This window comes from Elephantulus edwardii, unplaced genomic scaffold, assembly GCF_000299155.1.
Source record: "Elephantulus edwardii isolate Elephantulus edwardi_28Jun2011 unplaced genomic scaffold, EleEdw1.0 scaffold00067, whole genome shotgun sequence".
Taxonomy (NCBI): Eukaryota; Metazoa; Chordata; class Mammalia; order Macroscelidea; family Macroscelididae; genus Elephantulus; species Elephantulus edwardii.
Genome location: NW_006399817.1, coordinates 4,440,913 through 4,446,115, shown reverse-complemented (window position 1 = coordinate 4,446,115; position 5,203 = coordinate 4,440,913). Strand labels below are relative to the sequence as shown.

At 40.0% G+C, this 5,203-nt stretch overlaps 1 protein-coding gene across 2 annotated transcripts in view; it reads left to right on the top strand.

Annotated features, from left to right (window-relative positions):
- LRP6 (low density lipoprotein receptor-related protein 6) overlaps positions 1 to 5,203 on the top strand; it is a 207,224-nt gene that overhangs the window by 70,092 nt on the left and 131,929 nt on the right. The window lies entirely within an intron of this gene.

The following is a 5,203-nucleotide window of genomic DNA, read 5'->3' as shown; positions in this document are numbered from 1 at the left end:
GCGCAGGAGGGGAAGACCCTCTATGAGATGGATTGATTCGGTGACTGGGGTAATCGGGATGGGTATGTCACAGGCAGTGCAGTTGGCGCAGGATAGAGCAGGGTTTAGGGCTGTTGTGCATAGGGTCGCTGTGAGTCGCAAAGGACTCGACGGCACATAACAAAAACAACGGTGCAGTGTTCAGGCATGTCTCTTCTAACACTCATCTTTGTCTTTTCTTTCTCCTCTTTTTGCATTCTTCATGGATGATATTTTTTATATCCTCCCATAACTCATCTGGTCTTTGCTCATTAGTGCTCGAGGCCTCAAACTTGTTCCTACTTATATCTTTAAATTCTAATGGGATAGACTTGAGGTCAAACTGATTCTTGTGGATTTGATTTTATTTTTCTTTAGCTTCAGTTTGAACTTGCATATGATGGTCTGTTCCACAGTCAGCACCTGACTTAGTTTTCACGGCTGACACTGAGCTTCTCCAGCGATTTCTTCCACAGATGTAAATGTGATTTCTGTGTAGACCATCAGGTGAAGTCCATGTATAAGTCAGGCACCATTTATGTTTCTTAAAAACGATGTTTGCATTGAATAGGTCATTGACTGTACAGAATTCTGTCATTCTTTCTCCAGCTAATTTCTGTAACCATGTCGATGCTTTTTGACTACTAATCCTTATTCCCTGTTCCCAACTGTTTCATTCCAGTTACCCATTATTTCAAAGTGTCTTGGTTCCATGGTTGATCAATTTCTGACTGCAAAATTTGGTAGAAGTCATTTATTTCCTCCTCTTTGGCCCTGGTTGGTGGTGCATGTGTTTGACTGCTAGAGGTATTAACAGGTCTTCCTTGTCTGTGTATGGATATTCTGCCTTTTTTTTTTTTTTTGGTAAAAGAATTTTCTGGTTATTTTGTCCCAAATTACTAGAAATAAAAATTCCAACTTTTGAATTTTTAAATATTATTTTATCTTAATGGGAATCCAGTTGATAATATTGAGAACCATTGAATCAGTTGTGAAGGATTACCAGAAATCGAAGTTCTGACTTCTATTTTAAATATTGTCTTATTGAGAATCCCTTTGATGATGTTGAATACTATTGGGTCAGTTCTAACATACATAATTACTCTAAGTCACAGAGTAGAACTACCTCATAGGATTTTCTTTGCTATAATTTTGGTAGTGGTGTAACATGCTGCAGGTTATGCTGTGAGAGCTCCTGTCTGGCTGCAGTCTTTCTAGAGTAGATCATTAGGTCTTCAATGGAGTCACTGTATCGTTTAAATCTCCCATCCTTTCAGTTAACAGTGTCTCCACCAAGACATGATCGATGGCATTATTCATTTCTAATAGAGTTCTTGTTTCCGCAAACAGTTAACACATTCACCTGCTAACTGGAGAGTTCTGGGTTTGAGTCCAGCTGGAATGCCTTGGAAAAAAGGGTTGATTCTCTGTCTGTGGTGGCACTAATGATAAGGAGCTGTGCTGCTAACCTGAAGCCATACCTGAAGAAAGATGAGCAGTCTCCTCGTGTAATTTGCTGTCTCTGAAAACTTGCTGGAGGGTCAGCTGTAAGTTGGGTCTGACTTGATGGTAGTCAACAATGACAGCATCTACTTCTGAAAAAATCAGACATTAAAAGTCCTTTGGAATACATTTCTGATAGGGCAGCATCATCTTGATAGCAACTAGGGAAAAAAAAGTCTTAATTGATGCCTTTGAGCTGTGGTGCTGGAGAAGAGTATTGAGAATACCATGGACTGCTAGGAAAACAAACAGATTTGTCCTGGAAAGGGTTAAACCAGGTGGCTCCTTGGAGGCAAGGATTCTGAGGCTTCGTCTAACATACTTTGGACATGTTGTGAGGAGAGACCGGTCCTTAGAGAGGGACATCATGCTTGGGAGGGTGGAGGGACGGCGCAGGAGAGGAAGGCCCTCTATGAGGTGGATTGATTCAGTGACTGGGATAATTGGGATGGGAGTGTCAGAGACAGTGCCATTGGCACAGGACAGAGTGAAGTTTAGGGCTGTTGTACATAGGGTTGCTGTGAGTCGCAAGCGACTTAATGGCACATAACAACAACAACAACAATAATAATTATTTCTTTAAATTATAGATCCAACTCCCCAGTAACATCAAGGATCATGAAGTGATTTATGATCTAGTACAGATCTGTTTAATTTCAATTTTGTAACTCAGTTCTAAGTGTTGTAATTAGTCACATTTTTGTAATTATGTCTTGTAAAGTAAAATTACCTCTTCAGTCTAGATTTATTGAAAGGAAACATACTGATTTTTTTAATATAGGAAACTGATTTTAGATGTATGTATTCACAAGGGATTTTTGATGATTTTGGAAAATATTTTATCTTTACCTAAATGGTCCCCACAGAGTAGCTCACTCAAATTTCAGCTCTCCTGCTAGCTCCAGGCACATCACTCCCAGCTTGTCACTCCCAATACGTTGTTCCCCCTGGGGCATTGCTCCCTGCGTGGGCATCGATTCCGGAGCAGGCTGTAACTTTCATATACGTAAGAAGTTATTGAAAATACCGTGGCTTGGAGCAGTATCACCTTAGTCTTTAAACTAGCATCTATGCTGTTTAGAGGGAGGCTTATTGTCAGTTGCAAGCGGCCTCTGGTGCAGGTTTGGAGGGATGCAGGTGCTTGTGGCGTTCTATTTGCCCCAAGTAGGGGTTGGCAGAGCAGACTTGCCAGATGAGCTGGGAGTGTCTGGCCCAGAGTTTGCCAGCATTTGGGTGTGCCAGATAATGTTAAGGTACTTAAAGGTCACCCAGGCCTAGAGCCTTGGGAAGCAGACAGTGTTGGGTGAAACTCCCTGATTAAAACAAGCTTGAAAACAGGAGCGAGATTCACTTCCATAATAGCTTGCCTCCAGAAACCCTATGAAACTGGAGAGAGGGTGAGAGATGTGAAAGTGTTGAGGACTCTCCTTCATAGGGTCTCTATGAGTCATCTGCGACTCCACGACACTTAACAACAACAAATGTAAAAAGTCCTTTAACAGACTAAGGCACTTCTGACTCAGGCAATGTTCTTTACAGTTACTGGCTCTGCATCTTAAAAGCCGGACAGTGATGTACACCCATGTTTATCACAGCCTTGTTCACAATAGCAAGGAGTTGGAAACAACCTAAGTGCCTATCAACAAACGAATGGATAGAGAAGCTGTGGTATATTCACAGAATGGAATACTATGCTGCATTGGGAAACAAGGAACTCATGCAATATTATTCAAAATGGGTGACCCTGGAGGACATTTTGCTGAGTTAAGTATCTCAGTCACAGAAGGACAAATACTGCGTACTGTTGTAAAACAGGGCTGCCATTAGGGTTGGGGAGAGACTGAGAAAGATGGGTTCAATAATGTATACTGCATTGAAACAGCTGAGGGAGAAAACTGTTTAAAAGGGATATGTGATTACATATTATTGTTACGACAGAAGTGCAGAAACAAAGTAGCATACTGGAGTGGACTTGGGGGCAGGGATTGAAAAACAGTGAAAGAATTTTTCTTTTACTTTTCCAAGAGTTGAGTGTACTAGGGGGGAGGGTTGCGAGGGGATAAAAATGCAACAGTGAATTAATGGAAATCCAAAGTCTATAAATTTTAATTGAAATTAATAATTAAAAAAAACTGGACAGTGAATAAAGATGACAATAAGAATTGATGCCTTTGAGCTGTAGTGTTAGAGAAGAGTACTGAATATCCCATGGAGGGCCAAAAGAACAACTAAATATGTCTTGGAGAAAATGCAGCCAGAATGCTCCTTGAAGGCAAAAATGATAAAGCTTCATCTCAAATACTTCAGGCATGTTTCTAGGGAGAGGATATTCTTTAGACATCGGGTGAAGGGTCAGTGAGAGAGGAAGACCCTTAACAAAATGGATTGACACAGTGACTGCTGTAATGGTCTCTAGGGTATCAGGAAGTGTGAGGATGTCACAGGTTAGGACAGGGTTCAGATCTGTTGGTCATAGAATTGTGCAACTTGTTGACAGCTAACAACAGGTGTTAAAGTGACATATTTTGGATTGTAATGCTGTAGAATGGCATGTATGTAGTCTGATATTTTGGTGTAAAAATATTTGACACCTTGAAAGCTGTGTATTTCCTTTTATTTATTTCTACCTTCTTAAAATGATACCTTTCATTTACCCTTCATTCCATTTAAAAATTTTATTCCAGAAGGAATTACAAATGTGTATCAGGCCAATACAGCAATAAAATTGCAGTTCTGAGGGACGAGTGAGCATAACATAACCTGGTATTGGTTTTCAGGATTTCTGATGAATAGCAGATGTACATACTATATAGCAAAGTGGAATTGAAACCACATAAATTAAATTCTCTTTCAGCGCCAAGTAACTTTGTTTATCTTCCCTTAGCTAAAAGCCAAAACAGAATCTGTTGAAGCCAAAATAAATTAAAGGCCAAAGAGAATTTTTCATTGGAGAACTAATGATAGTTCCTGGTGAAGAGCATTTTCTCCTATATGAGACTGTTACTTGGCTTTTGAGAAGCTGAAAGAGTATTTACAAAATGCTTTGTGTACTTCGCGGTGCATATTAAAGCTGGCTTTTAAATATGTTGATAAAAGCACATGTGAAATATATGTTGTTGTTGTTGGTAGTGGTGGTGGTGTTAGGTATCAAGTGATCCTATAAATGACCAGTTTTAACCTTACCTTATCCTTCATCTCCTTACAATCTACTCCATGTTCGAAAGCCTTTTGTATTCACTGTGCCAGTCTATGTAGTTGAAACTTTTTGTAAAATGAGTGTATGCAGCATGAGGATGGTTAAGTTTGACTTCTGTTCAGTCCATGAAGATGCACTGTCTTTCATCAACAATACCCACAGTACAAAACGAATTAAGGTCTCCCATGCTCCTGCACCAGCTTCTACAATTCCAACCCAATCTCACAGACTTCACAGAAACATACTGTTGTGGTGTTTATTAGGGAGGTTAATAGGTGATCATTCAGATTTGCAGCAGGATTCAATCCCTCAGTCCAGACAACTTCTGTAGCATGGTGGTTAGACCCTTTGACTTTCAGCTGCATGGTTTAAGTCAGTGTTACAAAGTTCTCTTTTAACTCTCAATATGGGTGACTGGAATGCAAAAGTTGGGAATAGTGAAGAAGAATCAGTAGTCAGAAAACATGGGCTTGGTGACAGGAATGA